At 56.0% G+C, this 19,131-nt stretch overlaps 1 long non-coding RNA gene across 3 annotated transcripts; it reads left to right on the forward strand.

Moving 5' to 3' along the window:
- The first annotated feature begins 1,091 nt into the window (after positions 1–1,091).
- LOC112646142 (uncharacterized) lies at positions 1,092–8,066 on the forward strand. 3 transcript variants are annotated; one of them, XR_004816936.2, is made up of 5 exons: positions 1,092–1,219; positions 1,803–2,183; positions 2,801–3,082; positions 3,588–4,201; positions 7,401–8,066. It is a non-coding gene; the product is annotated as an uncharacterized LOC112646142 (long non-coding RNA). The 3 variants fall into 3 exon arrangements; XR_003127495.3 differs by lacking the exon at positions 7,401–8,066 and adding an exon at positions 4,582–7,135; XR_003127494.3 differs by lacking the exon at positions 7,401–8,066 and having other exon boundaries at positions 3,588–7,135.
- The last annotated feature ends 11,065 nt before the right edge of the window (positions 8,067–19,131 follow it).

Below are 19,131 nucleotides of genomic sequence, written 5' to 3' on the forward strand. Positions count from 1 at the left end.
GGGGGCTGGAAATCGGATGGGGAGAACTGGGGCAATCATCCATCCCAGCATCTGGTATCAGGCCACTGGCCCAGGAAGAGGACGGTGAGAGAGAGGGCCCTGGGCAGACCACCGGCATGAGGATGAGCTCAGAGGGAGGCGCTGGGAGTGGCAGGAAGAGGCCAGGATGTGCAGGGGCTTCATGGCAGGTGGGGTTGTCCAGGCAGCCTGGGAGGTGGGGGGAGGTAGGCACGGGGAGGAGCAGTGGTACTCAGCCACAGAAGCTCCAGCATCCATCCCTCTGTCCGTGGAGGCCTGGGTTCACGAGCCAAACCGGAGAGGGTTCCAGAGAGAATGGGCAGTGAGGAAGTGGGGGAAAGCCGCCAGGGGCAGCGATGGTGGGCCGATGAAGCACCAAGAGTGACTTGTCTCATCTTAGGATGAGAGCAATTTGAGGGTGGGGCCGTGCTGAGGCTGAGAAGGGTTTGCAGACCCAGGAGAGCAGGGGGGTCGCTGGGGTGAGGTCTCTGTGCCCAGAGGACATTCATCACTCAGTGGACAGTGTTTGGATAAGTGAGTGAGCAGGTACAGATGGCAGGACCGGACTCCAGCATCACGCAGGCCCCCTCTGTGTTGGGTACCAAAGGGAGGGGCAGGCCAGCAGGGCAGGAGGATTTTGCAGAGAGGGAGGCGGGAGTCTCCATGGGGTGGCTTAGGTGTTTGGAGTAAGTGGGGGAGCGCAAGAGGGCCTCTACCACTGACACCCCCAATGCTCCCACCCCTCTCCACCATCCAGGAGTATGTGGATATGTTGGGGGGCACCGTCTCAGACACTGCTGACTGTGTGGCACAGGGCCCGAGTGTGAGGGACTGAAGAGGACAGGACAGCTGGGCACCCAGCTCTAACCCTGACGACCTGCGTGCCCTGGAGCGGAACTCTCCTCTCAGACCCTCCCCCCTTCCCCACCTGCACCACGGGACCCTGGCAGCAGCTGTCCGAGGGGTGCCATGTGACATTCCGTGAATCTTGCATTTCAGACTGTGGAATTCCGAGAAGTCAATACTCTGATTCCAGGCTTCTAAAATTCTATAACATAATTTCTTGTGTTGCCACCAGGGATGAGTCCAGCAGACATCTCTCCCCTCAAAATTGCTCTGTCTGCCCATCCCAGCTGCCAGGTCCCCATCCCTCCCTTCTCCCCATCAACTCTGGGCACGGCCAGCCTCAAACACGTCCCAAGTGAGTACTTGGCAGGCGGGGGCCGTGATTCATGCGCCTCCAGCAGGCTTCGTGGCTAGCCCGCCCGCCAGAGTATGCAAGACATTCTTGGCCTTGCCGGTCGCTCGGGATTAGCAGGGCGGGGGCGGCTAGGGCAGGGGGAGGCAGACTGTGCTCTCCGTCCTCAGCGAGGCAGGGGGCATCCAGGCACGAGCATGTCTGAAGTGGCCGCCAAGCTGGCCAGGGAGGGAACATCGCCCCATAAACTGAGGCCACGTCTGGGACCCAGACAGTGAGTGGGGGGGACATTTGAGGAAGGCTGCCACCTGCTCCGTGTCCAGGGAGGGAAGAAGGGCCAGGAGTCTGGGGCAAGCGAGGCTCCTCATCTGAGGCTGCTCAGCACCCTGGCCCTATTTTCCTCCACAAGCCCCTTCCTGCCCCCATGTCCCTTCTTCCTTCCCTATGGTAGCCTAGCCCACTCCATCTCCACCACTCAGATCCCAGACTTGGCTGAGAGCGTGAAGCCTGTTTCTATAGAGTCAAGAAGCAGAGAACCTCAGCTGCTTCCTCTCTCTCTCTCTCTCTCTCCCTATACCCACTCCAGGTCCCCTACCTGCCTCCCTGCAGGGCCATGCCTCCACGCTCAGACCATCATTTCAGAATAAGATGATGTCTGCCTAAAAGCAAGCCTCTCAAGTTAGGTCAGAGTCACACACAGGGCATTGCACGCACACACACACACACACACACACATACACACACACTTGTCCACATGCACTTTGAGACCAGTGTCCTAGAACAGGGCCCTGCTCCCCTCAGACCATCATCTCAGACCAGAGCTGGGATCCGGGACCATGTGGCTGCAGGCCCAAGGAAAGGAAACAAAGAATCCTGGCAGATCCCTCACCCACTCATGGGCTCACCTGGTCCACAGAAGAATCTCTGCCAGGGATAGGTGTAAACAGTCCCCAGGGCTTCCTCACAGGTATGTTCTCTCCCCAGGCTCTGGTGGAGCACTGGCCAAGGCTTCTCTGGAAAGGGCAACACGAGGGACCCAGGCTGACCCAGAAGTGGCCATGCCCTTCTGGAGCCTCAGGATGGATGAGGAAGCCAGAACCCACAGTGCCATGGGGCAGAACTGGGCAGTGGAGGGTCTGGAAGTCTGAAAGCCATACCTGGGAGCCAGGGATGCATGACAAACCCAGGAAGGGATGGGGGCTAGGGAGGCCATCTCCAGCCCTTGGAGAAAGACAGGGCAACTCAGGGATGGGAGGGCCAAGGTTTGGGCACAAGGGCCCCAAGTGTCACAGTCACACCGGCCAGAGCCTCTGGACGTAGGTGACACAAGTCTGTTAGCTCAGGAGCCGTGTGCACAGGTGCACAAAGAGCCACCTGTCAGCCCAAGGGTCTGTGGAATCGCCCCAAACTGCAGTGAAATGGGAGAGATCATGGGAGGGGGAGATGTTCCTCTTACCTCTGCCTCATCTTCTAGCCCCCAAGACTGGGAGCCCAAGACTGGTCTAAATCCTGGCTGTACCATCAATCAGCAAGACCTCGAACAAGACCCCTAATCTCTCTGAGCCTGACTTTTCTCATCTCTAGAACAGGAGCAGTAATAAAACACAGAGTAATTGGAGAACAACACGGGCCGAATCAGGTAAGGGCCTGGCACCATGACACGATGGCTGTACCCAAAGGCACCGCTACATTCATCATCTCTAGGCCCCTCTGAGAAGCACCTCGGGGGTGCTCACCTCAGGGGGAACAGTCGGAACCAGCGGCCCAGAGCCCCTGCTCAGCCCTCAGCACCACCCGAGTGCGGACAAAGAAGGGACAGAAGCCCAGCTAGACCCAGCTTGCTTCCAGCTCCACTTCATTCCCGATGTAAGTACCAAGACCTCTCCCCACCGGGGCACCCAGCCAAGCCCCTCAGAGACTGTGCCAGATCCGGAGGACAGCTTGGCCAGACCAGGGATGGAGCTTACTGTTCAGTCCTTAAAAGTCCACCAGACTGAGCTCCTCTTCCAAGGCGGAGGGGGCCGGCCTGTGCAAGGGCCGCATTCCCAGCATGCCATAGAGGGGGAGCCAGCCGGAGGTCTCCCCAGAAAATGCCTGGCTCCAGGCCAAATCCTGGGAAGAGGCCACAGCATCAAGACCTGGAGCAGCCCAGCTGAGCTGTGCTGAGCATGCCTCGTGGAGCCAGCAAGCAGGGGTGGGGTGCACTTAGGATGGAGCTTAATAAAAGTGGGGGAGACAGGGAGGGGGGAGGGGGCTCAGTGAGTGCAGCAGGGCTCCCAGGAGGGGTTCAAGGGGATGCGTCCACAAGGACCCCAGGCCCACTCACCCCTCCTCCCCATTATCCTTCCTCCTGTCCGGCTCTGTCACACAGCTCCCATGGGGACACCCAACCTGGGATGCACCCCTGGCCTCCTGCCTGCCTGGCTTGATCAGCCCACCATGTTCCTCTCCATCCAAGGTGTGAGTGAAGTCCAGGCCAGAGTGGCCCAAGGCCTGGGCCTCCCTGAGGACATCTCCACAAAAGCCTGGTCAACCCAGGCCAGCTAGGATTCGGGCCCCAGGCCCTATTTATTTAGACTCTGGTGCTGTGGTGCAGAGTCACCGGGACCTGTCCCTGGAGTTGTTCTGGAAGAGAGGGACATGGGCTGAGAGCCAGGGACGCTGCACACATGGAGACCCAAGCAACTGTGCATTAGCTCCAGGAGTGAGCTAGCCTGCGGGACAGTCGTCAGCTCGCTCCGGCAGCCCATGGAAGTCTGTCTGCCTGGAGGAGGAAGCATGACCCTCAAGCTGAGTTTGAAGGAGAAAGAGGCCAGATAAAGATGCCCGGCATTGGGAAGTGGAGGGGCCAACCAGAGGCAGGTGTGTGGCAGGAAGAAGGACAAGGCGGGGCTGCAGAAATGGATGGGCACCGCCCCCCTTGGCCTGGCGAGTGATGACAAGGGGGTAGGACTGCATCTCAGAAGTCACAAGGAATAGACAGAGGTGAATAAGGAGGGGAGGGACTGCCCGGGAGAGGGTCCCTGGCATTGGCATTCTCCCTGAGAAGCAAGAGAAGAAAGAGGGGGGCCTCTAGGAGCTACTCACTCCCTTGTGGCCTGGCCCATCTGCCTCTGAAGGCTGAGGAAACTTCTGATCTCTGCCCACCCCCCACCCCCAAACACACACAGTTCATCCATGAAGGATGTGCTGTAAGAGGGATGAGGGACAGGGTGGTTCATGCAATCATCCTCAGACTCTGTCCAAGATCCAGGGTGAGACAGGCTCCCAGGCCCCAAGCGACAGAAACCCAGGGTGGCTGTGGGTCACAGGGCATCATAGCTAGACCCATTCTTTCTGCTTGCTTCTGACTACCCGATCCCCAGGAATGCAAGTGGCCCTGGAAATACTGTTTAGGTACAAACGCTTCTTCAGGAGATCTCCTGAGGGACAGGCGAGGAGCAACCGAGCTGAGGAGAGACCAGGGCATGGGGAGCATGAAGAGACTCCTCCTGGCCACCAAGTGGCCCTGGTCCTGGGGAAGGGCAGGCTAGGCCGAAGCTGTCTTTCCCATGGTCCAAAGGAAGAGCAACAGATGGAAGGAAGAGAGAGCAGACGGAGGAAGCAGCAGAGGAGAGCCCTAGACCAGGGTCCCCAGGCCTATACCCTGCTCTGCTACCGGCTCTGGGGCCTTAGTTTCCCCATCTGTAAAATGGACATGCTGTCCCAGTGGCTCCTTTGACCCTGGTTTTCCCGCTCTTCTGTTCTCTGCTGCTGTCAAAGCCTCCCCTAGGGGAAGAGGGCTCTTGCCCCTTACAGAAGCCCCTTTCCTCCACCCACTCCCCTATTCCGTGTGGCCAAGATGAGAAGGAGCAGCTGGCTGGGTATAAGGGGGTGACACCAGGGGGCCTAAGCTGGGGAAATAGCCTGGAAAGGCTGGGTGGGGAGGAAATTGGAAATTTTTTAAACCTTGACAGCTGGAGCCCTGTGAGTCAGTGGGGCAGATGGAAGTGATTAGGCACTGGCGGGAGGTCCAGTGGGGCGGAGACAGGAACCCATGCGGTGAGCTCGGAGCTCAGACCTAGGCGGGTGGCTTCCTCCCAGCCACACTGCCTCCAGGGACACAGGGCTGCTCCTCGTGTTTGGAGGCACTGAGCCAGGCTGTGCACCAGGCTCATGTGCTGGGGGCTGAGGAGGCTAGAGATGGGGACTCCAGGCAAGAGAGGGAACCCCAGAACAGGAGAGAGGCATGGGACACTGGGTGTCCTCATCTGGACAGCAAGCATTATGGATCCAATAACAGGGGGTCCCCTCGTATCCACTCCCCACCCCCAGAAGGTCCTAGGACCTTCCCTAGTGATAATACAAACATCCCCAAAAGTCCAATCTGTATTCCCTCCTTAGGAGGCTATGCTTATGTCCCGCAAATGATAACTCATCTCTGAGTGAGAGGAAAGCAGGGAGTAAGCCATTTCACAAAGAATTCCACTTTCAACCATTTATTGAGCTCTTCCTGGGCCAGCGTGGAATGTGAGGAAAGCCCTCTCAGTCCCTGCCCTTGAGAAGTGTCCAGTCAAGTGGGGAAGACTGCTGCACACGGCTATGGAGAATCAGAGTGAGAATATCCCAGCGGAGCCATGAGGAAGCATGCAGGATGCAGAGGCTGTGAGCTGGGGCTGTGGAGAGCTGGGTATGGTCCTGGGGAGACACTGAGGAGGGGGGCGGTGAGAGAAGCCAGGAGGAGAAGGAGGGATGTTGCACTTTGATGAATAAGGAGGTCCCTGGTCTCACTGGAATAGTGGGCAGCAGTCAAGTCAGAGTAGATGTAGGGGTGAGGACGAGGAGAGGAAGTAGCGGTGAGCCGAACCCAGCTGCAGGGGCAAGGGGTAACTGACAGGTGAGCCCTGAAGGGGAGGGCTGCGGAGGGTTGGAGACACATATGCAAAGCCTCTCTCAGGGCCCAGGCCTAGCTAGAGCCACATTAGCCATCCATCCTCAGGCCCTCCCCACAGACCCGCCAGCCACTCCCCAGATCACCACAACACTCAAGCATGACATGACTGTGGGGTACCAAACCAGCTGTGCCAGAGCATTTCGTGGCTACATTCCTCCCCAACCATCCCAACCACCCTCTCAGTGTTCAGCAAACATTCGCCAATGGCCACTGTATCCAAACCTGTGTCAGGCTCTGTGGCACGGAAAAAAAACAAGCATGGTCCTGGCCAAGGAAGTGAGGCAGATGGAGCCTCCTGGGTTCCATGGTTGACAGTTGGAAGGAGGGGACCATTCTACCTGGGAGGGGGGGATGCTGTGGGAAGGAGGTAGCTCTGGAGGCAAGACTGGTAAAAGAAGCAGGAGTTTGCCAAGCAGGCCCAGATGAAGAGCTGTCATGGGCACAGAGATGGGGTGTGTGTGCAGGGGGCCTCTTAGGGAATTCAGAGCAGATATCCAGGACCAGTCCCTGGAGGCCATGGGGCGGGTCATTAAAAGATTTTAATCAGGGTGCATCTATAGTGTAGAATATTACTCTGGTGACTAGATAAAGCCTGTTTAGAAGAGGGGACAGACATGAGAAGGGCTTAGGAGATAAAATTTATAGGATTTGGTAACAGAATGTAGGGGGTTGAAAGGGGAAGAAGGAGGCATCTGGATAGCAGGGAGGAAGGAGGCACTGTAGGTGGAAAGAGCTGATCTGGTGCCATCACCGAGCTTCTCCAAAATCCAATGGCTTTGCAGCATCTGGGACATCTCAGTGATGATGTCCATGAGGGCTGTCAGCACACAACTGGCAATGGAAGTCTTTAATGAGGATGAAGGGTCTTAAGCAGAAGGCCAAAGAGCTCACAGTGTTCTCATGGCTAAGATGGGGAGGCACTGGAGGCTGTAAGCAGGGAAATGACACAATCAGATTTAAAAATATCATTTCAGCAGTAGGGAGGAGGCCTGGGCAGAGAGAGAGACTGAAGGCAAAGAGACCTAGGATGAGGATGCAATGTCTGCCTTGAGGCCAGGCCTCCAACAGAGGCCAAGGTCAGAGAAAGGGTCATAGTTCAGACCCTTGAAAGCAACTAACCTAGCTTTCAAGGTCACAGTGGATCTCGCTTTTTACAGAAGTAGGGTCTTGACAAGTTGGGTCATAAAAGATGCTACACTGATACTTTATGTTAAATCCTATTTTTTTTTAAATATTTTATTTATTTGACAGAGCACGCACAAGCAGGCGAAGCAGTAGGCAGAGGGAGAGGGAGAAGCAGACTCCCCGCTGAGCAGGGAACCTGACATGGGGCTCAAACCCAGGATCCCGGGATCGTGACCTGAGCCAAAGGCAGACACTTAACTGACTGAGCCACTCAGGTGCCCCAAAATCCCATTTTAAATGACTCGACCCAAAAACAAAATCAAGAAAGCAATTCCATTTGCAATAGCATCAAAAAGAACAAAATATTTCAGAATAAATTTAACAAATTTATTTTGTTACACCAAATCTTGTTACACCAAAAACTACACAACATCATGGGGAAAAAAAAATGAAGATCTAAATAAGTGGAAATATGGCCATGTTCGTGGATTGTCTAATTCATGAATATTGTTTAATATACTACCAAAAAACAGATTCAGTGTAATCTCTATCAAAATCGCAATGGTATTTCTTACAAAATGGAAAACTCATCTTAAATTCATATGATAGTTCATATGATAGTTGGGGGCCCCAAATAGTCAAAATAATCTTGACAGAGAAGAACAAAATCAGAAGGCTCACACTGCCTGATTTTAACACTTACTACAAAGCTATAGTGATCAAGGCAGTGTAACACTGGCATAAGACAGATATATATATAGAGATATAACTCAGTGGAATAAAATTGAGAAATAAACCATTACATATGTGGTCCATTGATTTATTTTTTTATTTTTATTTATTCATGAGAGACACACAGAGAGAGGTAGAGACACAGGCAGAGGGAGAAGCAGGCTCCATGCAGGGAGCCCGACGCGGGACTCGATCCCAGGAATTTGAGATCACGACCTGAGCCAAAGGCAGACGCTCATCTGCTGAGCCGCGCACATGCCCCTGGTCCATTGATTTTTGACAAGGGTGCCAAGAACGTTTATTAGGGAAAGAATAGTTTTTTTCAACAAATGGTGCTGGGGCAACTGTGTATCCACATGCAATAGAGTGAAGTTAGAACCCCCTACCTCACACCACATACAAAAATTAACTCAAAATAGATCAAAGACCTAAACATCAAGGTAACACTGTAGAACTCTTAGAATAAAACAAAGAGGTAAATCTTTGTAACCTTGAATTTGACAATGGTTTCTGAGATGTGACACCAAAAGCACAAGGGAAAAAAGAAAAAACATCCATCGGGTATCATAAAAATGAAAGACTTTTGCGCATCAAAGGATGCTATCAAGAAAGTGAAAAGACAATTCACAAGATATTTGCAAACATATTTCAAATGACTTAAGAGAATATGTTGCATAAAAGTCTCCTCTCAAAAAACTTCTCCATGGTGGGGTGGAAGGAGAAGACTCTTCCCTAACATACAGGGTGCAGGGTATCCTGTCCTGCCCTTCCTGGAGCGCGTTCGCCCAAAGGCGATCTGCCCATCTAGGAAATTAGGGAAATAAAAATCAGAGAAGGGTGGGAAGAAGCAGGGACACTTGCCCCTGGGGCAGCCACAGTTCTCTGGGAACTTGCTCACAAATTCCCCGAATTCCCCCATATTAATTTTAGAACGAGTCCTCGAAACCCGAGGAGGCCGGGGACGTCCCGGCGCCAGTTCAGGCAGCTCTCAGAAAGGGGACAGTGTGAGGGAGAGGCTGTCTGGCCTGGCCTCCTCGTCCATGGGAAGGTCACGAGAGGCACGAGCCGGGGCCAAGCCCCGTGCAAGGCGCGGGCTCAGGCGACAAGCCAGAAAGTCCTGGGGCCTGAGGCCTCAGTTCCCAGTGACATCAGTGCAAGGTGTCAGGGGGCCTGAATCATCGGGGCCAGGGCCAGCCCCCTCCCGGGGGGAGAGCATAGCAGAGGTATGAGGCAGCCCGGGCCAGGCAGGCGGCCCTGGACTGGGCTGGACACCGTGACTGTTTTATAGAATTAGCAAGTGGGACCCGCCACAGGGGGGCGGGTGGGGATATCATTGTCCTGGATTCCAACAGGCTGCATCCCCCCGCCACCTCTTTCTGATTCACAAAATTAATTCCAACGGCTAGAGAGAGGAGCCTGTCAGCAGGGCCAAGGGGTCATAAACACGGGGAATATTAATAACTGCATCCAGGCTGCCTGGGGGGCTGGGGGGCCTGCTAGAGGGACTGACTTCTTTTGTCTCCTCATCAGTGATGTGGAAAGAGGAGAGTTTACTCAAGCCTGGGGCAGGTGCTGACCTCCATCAGGGCAGGGGTTAACCCAAGCTGAGGACAGACCACAGGGGTCTGTTCGGGCCTCTGTTCCCCCCAGAGAGGATTTCTCTTTGCACTACCAGGGTGCTCCTGGCCCCAGAATGCAGCCAGGTGTAAGCTAGGGAGGCCAGGGGTGTACCCTGGCTATGTAAGGATGAGACTTCTCGGGCTCAGGAGTAACTCATCGGCATATATGAATGCGCACACGCACACACACACACACACACACACATATCTGTGCACATCTCTGAAAACAGGACTAGCTATAGCTCCCTACTTTCCAGCCAGGTGGACCTAACCTGGGTGTGTGGGATCAACTCAGGATACAGTGTCCCACCACCCCAGAGGTGCACGCTGACCAGGCAAGAATGGGCTCCTTCTTTAACTAGACCCCGACTCCCCCAGCCTTTCCCTGCAACCTCTCCCTGCCATGAATCAAGCTTAGGGGTACTTACTACTGGGAGCTAAAGAAAGCCTCCTGTGTGGACACACACACACACACACACACACGTCTCCACGTCTCTGACCCCTACTCCCCCACACTTAGCAGGGCACAGTCTGTCCCACTAAGGGGAACAGAAATCAGGGCAGTTGGCACGTTCTGCCCCCTCCCCAGCCCCTTAGGTCCTGAGAACATCATTCCAAACAGACTTCAGGACCTCAGTATCAGGGGGTCACCAGCCAAAGAAAGGAGTTGGTGAAGAGAGACAGCTGGAAAGGCAGAGTGGGTTCGGAGGCATGCCCAGGGCCCCACTGCAGGATGGACTGGGAGAGCCCCCGCCCCCCGGGAAGCCCCCAGCTCCCAGCTGCATGGCTCCTGGCTGCCAGGGCTGGGACAGACACAGACGGATGGGGACTGGCAGCAGCCGGGGCTGGGAGCCTGCCGAGTCCCAAGCTGGAATGAAGAAGAAACCTGTCCAGCGATGAGATCAAGGGGATGGCACCAGTGTCTCCCCGGGGAGCCGAGCTCCGCGTCCCAGGACATTCCAAACTGCGAACAAAACATGGGTGGGAGGCCAGCCAGGCTGGGCCAGTGCCAGGTGGGCCCCCCCACCCCACCCCTCCCACACACGGGGAGGCCGGCCCGCCAGTGGGACCGGCTGGGAACGTAGCATGAGCTGCTGGGAATGCTGCCCGTACAAGTCGCCTGGGGACGCAGCGTCCAGACACCTGCCACGTTCCCTCGGCGGGGCGCCACAGCCGGGCCCTGTGTGGAGCACTGTGGGCCACCGAGCCGCACATCCACCTGTGCTGTGCCATCCCACTGAGCAAACACCTTCAAAGCCACAGTCTCATTTAATAACCTCTGAAGGAAGCCAGGCCTGGCAGTTTTCCCCGTTTTGTAGGAAACTGGGGGCCGGAGTGGAATTTGCTTGAGGCCACACAGTTACTAAGAAACCGGTGGAGATTCTCACCCAGGACTTCTGCCTCCCACATATGAGTCCTTTCAACCACACCCAGTGCAGGCAGCAGGAGGCCACCAAAACCCTGGCCTCAGCCTCCCTGAACAAACCCCCATCCCACCACAGGGCCCCAGAATTCAACAAGTTTCATGCATTCGTTCTATAAATAGATAAACTGGAGCTAAAAAAAAGACAAGGGCTTGCCCAAGGTCAGAGGGCACCAGAGGTAGAGGTAAGATTCTGATGATGGTGTTCACAGGTACCATGCCAGGCAGCTGATGTCAAGACAGCCAGACAGCCCTCAGCATCCATGGCTCAGAGAGCTGGGGAGTAGGGAGAAATCCTGATGGCTTCCTAGAAGAGGTGTTCTCCCCAACAGTCCAGTCCTCTGTGAAGCCCACCAAGGTGATCCTTGGTAGAGATAGCAATAGGTCAATGAAAGGAAAATCGCAAAGAAGAATCAGAAGCCTTTGGGGTGAGCTGTCCCTTCTGCTGTACAGGCCTCAGTGGTCTCATTGGTGCAATGGGGGCAAATGAGGCAGGCTCCCGCCACATCCCACAGTGACTTTCCGGGTCAGACACTCATGGTGCAGGTCTCTGAGGGCTAGTCCAGGGCTGCTCAGATACTGACCACCAAGCACTTAGGAGACCTCAAGTTGTAGCAGGGTGCCCAGGAGAGCAAGGCAGGTTGCTCCCAGTTTAGCTTAGGCCCCGGGGAGGAGCCCTATAAAGCCTCAGAGATATGACCGGCGCCGGCAGGAGCTGATGGACAGGAGATATGGAAAGGATGAGCGTGGGTAGCTGGTGTCAGCGGCTTGGATCCCATTCCATAAATGACAGGAAATGGAGGACACTGAGTAAGGCAGCGTCATGGTCACATTCGCCATGGCGTGGGGGACACTGGCTTAGGGAGGGAGTCGTCTGTACGGCCCAGCAGTGGCCATGAGATAGCATGCAGAGACGGAGAAGGAGGACGAGAGAGTGGCTCTGGTCCCCCTGGGGCGGCCTGGAGAGGCAGGGTGGGCCTGATGACGGTATGCTGACCCTCAGGGAACCTGGCCATCACAGTCCTCTGCTGGACCAGGTCATGCTGACCGAAGACACAACCGACATCTGGCTCTGCAGGCTCCTCCCAGTGGCCACTGCTTGCGATGCAGAGTGGTTCCCAGAAACCAGTGGTTCACATGTCCACATCAAAGTGGGGCAGAGCATGAGAGAAGATGGAGATTCAAGGAGGAATTCATCCCTCCTGACCCAGCAAAGGCTCACTGGGCACCTACTGTGTGCCACGCTTGGGGCTGGGCGGGGGTGGGGGGGTTGCCTGGAGACTAGGAAGATTGAGCCTCATCGGGGAGGGAGCACCCAGAGACCCACAAGCCATGAAGCCCTAGGGGGACTGGGCAGTGAACAGTGGCATGAGAAGGACCTGGAAGACCGGGACAGAGATGGGAGGAAGGAGAAGGGGCAGAAGAGATGGGGGTGGCAGGTGGGGGGCGGTACAAGGGACAGTGGGAAAGCACAGGATTCTGGGGCTTGCAAGAAAGTGTGGGGGGGGTTGTGGGGAGACTTAGTGAGTTGGGGGCTCAGCAGTCCAGTCCATCTCCAGACTAGGACTGGGACCCCAGAGCCCACCTTCCGTCCAAACCCCCCGCCTTGCCAGGTTTTGGTGGAGACACAGAAGCAGGGCTGTGGGCCGTTTTCACCTTTTAAAAACCACAGATATCCGACACTGGGCACCAGAGCCAAATTTCTGGGAGAGACAGAGGCCCTGTGGGCGCTTCGCCTGACGTCAATTGGGGCTTCTCTTTTGTGTCTGCGGCTTTGACAGGAGGAGGCCAAATTAGGGGGCTAAGCTGAGAGAGGGAGAGAAGGACAGAGGCCAAGCATGGCCAAGCGTGGCCCCTGGTTCTTCTGACCTGCACTCCTGCATGCAAAACCCTTGTTGTGGTCATTTGGGGGCCCTGCTGAAGAGCGGGGCAGGTGCCAGGTACTGGCCAGGGGCCGGGGACATCTGGAGTCCAGGGCCAGAATCTGGACCCCTTGCCCGGCTCCATGCCTGAGCCCTAACATTAAAGCCACACTTGTGGTCTGGAAGGCTCTGCACCAGGGAAGGAGCTGTTTGGTGACAGAGGTGGCACCATCAGGGACTAAGAGACAGTAGATGCCTCCTTGGCTACTATCCAGTGGGTTCCCAGGAAGGTCTGTCCTGCCTGCCTCCTCCCCCTGCCTATCCAGCCAGAGCTCCTGCAGAGGACTTGGACTGCCCATGCACCCACCCCGCCAATCCTCTTGACACACCTGCCCAAGCTGCTAGCTCAAAGCTTCTGCAGAACAACCCAACTCCCCAACTCCCCAATTCCTGTCTTTCTCAGACAGGAAAACTGAGGCCCGGAGAGAGCCAAGGGGCTAACTGGTACATCCCATGTCCCCAGGTCCAGCACAGGCATCAAGACACATTTGCTGAAGTGCCCTCACCACTCACCCAGCCCAGCCCTCATTCGGCCTCTGGGCTGCTTAAGAGCCTTCAAGGGGTCAAGGACCAGCTAGTTGTGCGGGTAGGGGTCAGGGACAGGGATCACCTTTGACACAAACCCACCTTAATCAGCAACACAAGGGTCTCATCCTCATACACACTGGGCACTTAGTCTGAAATTTGACCCCCAACCCAGTGTGACCCCAACACCCACCCTAGGCTAAAACCAACCACAACCCCAGAATGAGCCTGAATCCAAATTGAAACCTAACTTCACCACTAGACTGAACTCCAGCCGCAAATACGGGCTGACTGTGGAGCCCACTCTGACCCTAATCCCAATCCCAGATTAAGCCCTACTTCTAATCCCAACCCCAGATTGAACCTTCAACCTGACCCCAAGGCAAGCCCCTTCCCAGGGAAGGCTCCAAGGACACCAGGATATAAGCCCCAACTCCTCTGCTGTCAGGGAGGGCAGCACACTCCTCTGAATGCTGGGCCCCCCCAGGTATGAGGAAGGGGGAGACAGTACAGGCCACTACAATATTGGGTCACACTGGCCAGCACCATATCCCGGCCGCAGGTTTAACAAGTCAAGGGGGAAGGGAGTGTAGCACAGCCTGCCTGCCTCAGTGCAAGGTGACCCTGGTGGGATCAAAGTAGGGTCAGACAGGCCTGTCCTGGACAGAACACTGGACCCATACGTCCATACAGGTCTTTCAGGAATGGTGGCCTGAGCCACTTGCCACGGGGAGGTCCTGCTCCAGGAGGGACCATTCCACTATGGAATCGAGCCCTCCTTCACGAGGAGCAGAGCGTGCCCAGAGCCATGCTCCGCAGAGGATACAACAGGCGCGGCCATGCATGAGGCTCAGGCTCAGGGGTTCAGAGCCTAGCAGTGTGGGAACCTGCAATCTCTGGGCCCTGCCTAACAGCAGGAGATGCAGAGTCCGGGGGGTGGAGGGGGGAAGCAGTCTAAGTTCTCGGGGATGGCTAGGTACTGGGGAACCCCCAGCCTGAGGGGTGCTCCTTCCTCCCCCCGATGCCCTTTGGCCTCAACGCAGCGCCAGACCCAGAGGAGGCCTGCCTGAGCCCCCTTCTGCATCACCCCAGGCCGCGGCCTCCCTTCCGCCTCACTGTGAGAACGTGCGCCTGCAGCCGCAGAGAAGAAATCAGCACGAAGGAATGTGCTGTCTGGGGGCCAGCGGACAGGATGGGCTTGCCGGAGAGGGAGCGAGCAAGGAGAGCTCCGGGACATCGGAGCCGGGAAGGAAAACAGAGATGTGCTGGGGCAGCAGGCCAGGCAGCACCGGCACAGCAATTGTTCCCAGCCCCAAGGGTCAGGTGCACTGGGCTCGCCGCCGAATCCCAGCCTCTGCTCCGCGTGGCCCCAGCCTTCCCCACACCCGCCTGCCTCCCTCCTGTCCCAGACCCTGACCTCCGGGGGCCTGGCCCAGGCTAGGAAGAGGACAAATTTGTCCTCCGTGCTCCCAACCAGCTCCGGGCCTTTGTCTATCTCTTGGCACATGTCACCTCTCCCCACTGAGGTCCGTGGCCTTGCATAGCCTTACTTTGTCCAGACCTCCCCGTGGGAGGAAGCTTCTGGTTTCAATGGCCTGAGAAGCTGGTCCATATGTGCACATTAGTAGCTGATAATAGCTTAGACCTAACCCATCAAAGTGTGGTCCCCAGACTAATAGCATCGACATCACCCGGAAACTGGGTAGAAATGCGAATTAGCAGGCTTCACCCCAGACCTACTAAATCAGCCCTTGCAGGGGCTTTCCCATGCATGCTCAAGTTTAAGGACCACTGACTTAGGGTGTGACCAAGGTCAACTCCACAAATGTTGATGGAAAGAATAGGTAATTGAATGAACATGGAGTGGATGACTTTCAAGAGACCTGAGCAGAAGCTGGAGTAGAATGGTTCCTGTCTGGCGTCCAAGCCTCAGGGACAGTTGAGAGCTACAGCCTGGGACAGCGGAGGACTGACCAGCTGGACTCCCTCGGAGGTGGAACAGGCTCTCAGACAATGTCACCTGCAAGGAGCCCATCCAGCGTGTCAGGCCTGGGGCCCAGGCAGACTCAAAGCGGACGACGAGCCAGAGTCGACAGGAAGATGGGGTCCAGCAGGTCAGTGGGATGTAGCCACAGGAATCTGGGACTTGGGAACCGGGCAGGGTTGGGGACGTCCAGCAGCAGACAGACAACAGGGGCCCCAGGAGCAAAGCTGAGCCTCCGTTATCAGAACTGTGACATCAGGGGCACCTGGGTGGCTCAGTGGTTGAGTGTTTGCCGTTGGCTCAGGGCATGATCCCAGGGTCCTGGGATCTAGTCCCGCATCAGGCTCCCGGCATGGAGCCTGCTTCTCCCTCTGCCTATGTCTCTGCCTGTGTGTGTGTGTGTGTGTGTGTGTGTGTGTGTGTGTGTCTTTCATGAATAAATAATTTTTTTTAAAAAAAAGGGGAAAAAAGGGGGATCCCTGGGTGGCTCAGCGGTTTGGTGCCTGCCTTTGGCCCAGGGCACGATCCTGGAGTCCCAGGATCAAGTCCTGCGTCAGGCTCCCGGCATGGAGCCTGCTTCTCCCTCCTCCTGTATCTCTGCCTCTCTTTCTCTCTCTATCATAAATAAATAAATAAATCTTAAAAAAAAAAGTGGGGGGGGGAGAACTGGGACATCAGATCAAATGCCCACTACCTGAGCATTGATTGAACTCAGTTCCTTCAGAAATTCCCTAATTGAAGTCAGACCAGTCCCCCAGAGTGGGGTGCGGGGACTCCAGCTGTGAGGAAAGGGCAGGGATCTGCTGGATGAGAACCCAGCAGTGGTACCAGTCTTGTTAACTCATCTCAAAATCTGGTCGTGCACTCAGATCTCTCCTGAAGCTGGGACCGCTCTTTCTAGAACTTCACACCAGCTTTCTGAGGGAAGCCCTCCCAGCTTTCCCTGCTGCCTGGGTCTTGCCCAACCTTGACCACAACTGACCTAATTGTGGCTCACATTTTCAGAGTCAGTTAGAGAAATGGGCAAGGCCTATCCTTATCCCCTTGTTCTGTCCACCTGCCAGCTCATCTCCCTTCAGTGCCAAGGAAGAGAGGACAAACCCTGTGGCCAGATCTCTGCACTAGCTTGGCCAACCTCCTGTGGCCACCTTCATCCAACACTACAAGGATAATTTCCCACTTGACATAAAAAGAGAAGTATCTTCACCCACAGCCACCATCTCTGCTGGGTGTCCTGAAGTTTCAAGTCCATAAGGTGTCCTCTAAACACACATGGCCCAGAGTATGTCCCACTTGTCCTGGAAAAGAGTCTATTAGGAAAAATGGCATCAGTATCAAATAAGCCTGGGAGACACTGTACCAGGGCCTCTTCTTAGGGGATCAAGTCCCTGTTAATAATTTTTTAAAAGATGTATCTATTTATTTGAGAGAGAGAGAGAGCACAAGTGGGGGTGAAGGTGGGGCAGAGGGAGAAAGAGAGAGAATCCCACGCAGACTCCCTGCTGAACACAGAGCCCGACTCGGGGCTTGATCCCATGACCCTGAGATCACGCCCTGAGCCAAAATCAAGAGTTGGATGCTTAACCGACTGAGCCACTCAGGTGCCCCACAAAGTCCCGTTAATAATTAAAGGCTCTGATAAGTCCTGTCAAGTTCAGTGTTTCCCTAGTTTCTTGGATCCAGAATCTTTTTTTTCTCTCCCCAAACAATGTTCCATGGAACATCACCTGGGATACACATCCAAAGTGCAAGGTGACATAGCCTCCCCACCACAAGCTTCCTTCTGGAGTTCCAGGGAGGAAAAGCAGAAGTCGGGGAGTGTCTTGTTCAGAGGCCCCGTGGCAGAGAGAGCAGGAGACTCTGGAGACCCATGAGGGATCGGCATGGATGTCCTTCCCTCAACCTCCAGGAGACCCCAAGTCTAGAGCCATTGTCCCCAGAAAAGGTGTCATTGAGCAGAAGCCTCAAAAGAAGGGCAAGCCTAGCTGAGAAGGGGGGTTGGAGGGGCTGCTGCTAATAGAATAGAGGCTTGGGTCGGCTGGAGTGCCCAGCCAGCATGACAATGACACGCAACTCCCAGCATCCCCTGGAGCAGGCCAATGGCATCCTTCGGCTGGACTTGAACCAAAGACCAGTTCAAGTCTCTATCTCGCTACCCTCCTGCCCAGCTGGGCTCCCCATCCTATCTGGTGCCAGTTCCTCTGCATCCTCCGAGGCCTGGGACCAACCTCCCAGGCCCCACCCGTGTGCCTGGAGGGGTCCTCTCTGGGGCGGAGGGGAGAGAGTCCTGCAGCAGCCTCCCGGCCTCCTGCCCAGACTCTTGGCTGCCTCCTGAAGCCGGACAATGCAGGGAAATGTTTGCACCCAAACATCTCCGCAGTTTCAGGAACTGCCCGACCCTGCCCAGGAAAGCGCACTCCTGCAGCTCCACCCTCTGCCCCCTCGGTCTGGTGACCAGAGACCAAAGCTGGCAGGGCGGCCCAGCAGAGGGGTCGGCAGAGCAGAAGGGGTCCTGAGCATCCCCGATGTGGGCATGAGCCGAGCCCCGGGTCACCTCTCTCTAGGCATCGGGGCTTTCCTTCCTGCCTACATCAGAGAGAGCTCTGCCCCTGCCTGTGGGGTATGCAAGAGCCAGATTGTCAATATTTATCTGGAGAGCTGCAGCCCTGGATTAATCTGGCCCGGAGATAATGAAAATAGCACTTTGATGTGATTTGAGAAATACATTCATTCATTCGACAAGTATTTGCAGCCCTTGGGGCCTGTGCCAAGCCCCGGGGCCGAGCATTGGGGATGCAGGGTTGGCTTAGCCCCTCCGTGCCCTGGAGAGGTCGAGGGGGAGACACGGGCACCCAGAGAGAACAGGGGGCAAGTGGGTCCGTCATCGAATGCACCCACAGCTGTGGCCACCCAGCTCGGGAAGCCACGGGCCGGCACCACTCATAAAAGTAGAGGCCATCGTCCCCGTGTTTGGTAAAGACTCAAATGCCTTCTGGTGGCTCCCCAGCCCTCAGCCCTGCCCATCCACTCAGACTCTGCCCTCGCCAACCCCAACAAGCCCTGAGCTGACGAACGTCAGGTGCGGGCCCACCAAGGACGTTGGGAAAAGCAGAGAGGAGAAGGCAGGTGTGCCGGACCTGTCCCCCGTGACACTGCCACGGGGTGACCTCTGGGCATTCCTGTGCACGGAGCTTCGGGGCGCATCAGCTTCCCATTTCCAGCAGTGGGGAAGAGGGGAGTGGAGGGGAGAGAGCCAGTGACCCCAAGCCCCAGCGGGGCTTGCACAGCGGCCGGCCTCTTCTTCTTAGCTGGGAGGAGGCCGAGGCCCAGATGGAAGGAGCCGGGGGCCAGCTAAGGTCAAGGCAGCCAGCCTGCTTGTTGCAACCCCTCACGCCCACCTCGCCCTTGTGCCAGAGGCCGTGTTTTTGTCTTGCTTGGTGGGGGGGGGGTTGGGGGGGTAGGGGTGTGGCTCGGGGCCTCAAATGATGAGTTAAGTGACAATGAATTTGAACCACATGGAGCTCGGGCTTAAGGGGGAAAGTGTTTTGGTGAAATGCAGCTGGGATTTCATCAGCCCCCACCAGCCCCCCCACAGACGGTACAAAAATAGTCCGGGCCAGGCAGGCTCTGACCCACAGGCCTGGCCCAATTT

The sequence above is a fragment of the Canis lupus genome, chromosome 6 (assembly GCF_003254725.2).
Source record: "Canis lupus dingo isolate Sandy chromosome 6, ASM325472v2, whole genome shotgun sequence".
NCBI lineage: Eukaryota > Metazoa > Chordata > Mammalia > Carnivora > Canidae > Canis > Canis lupus.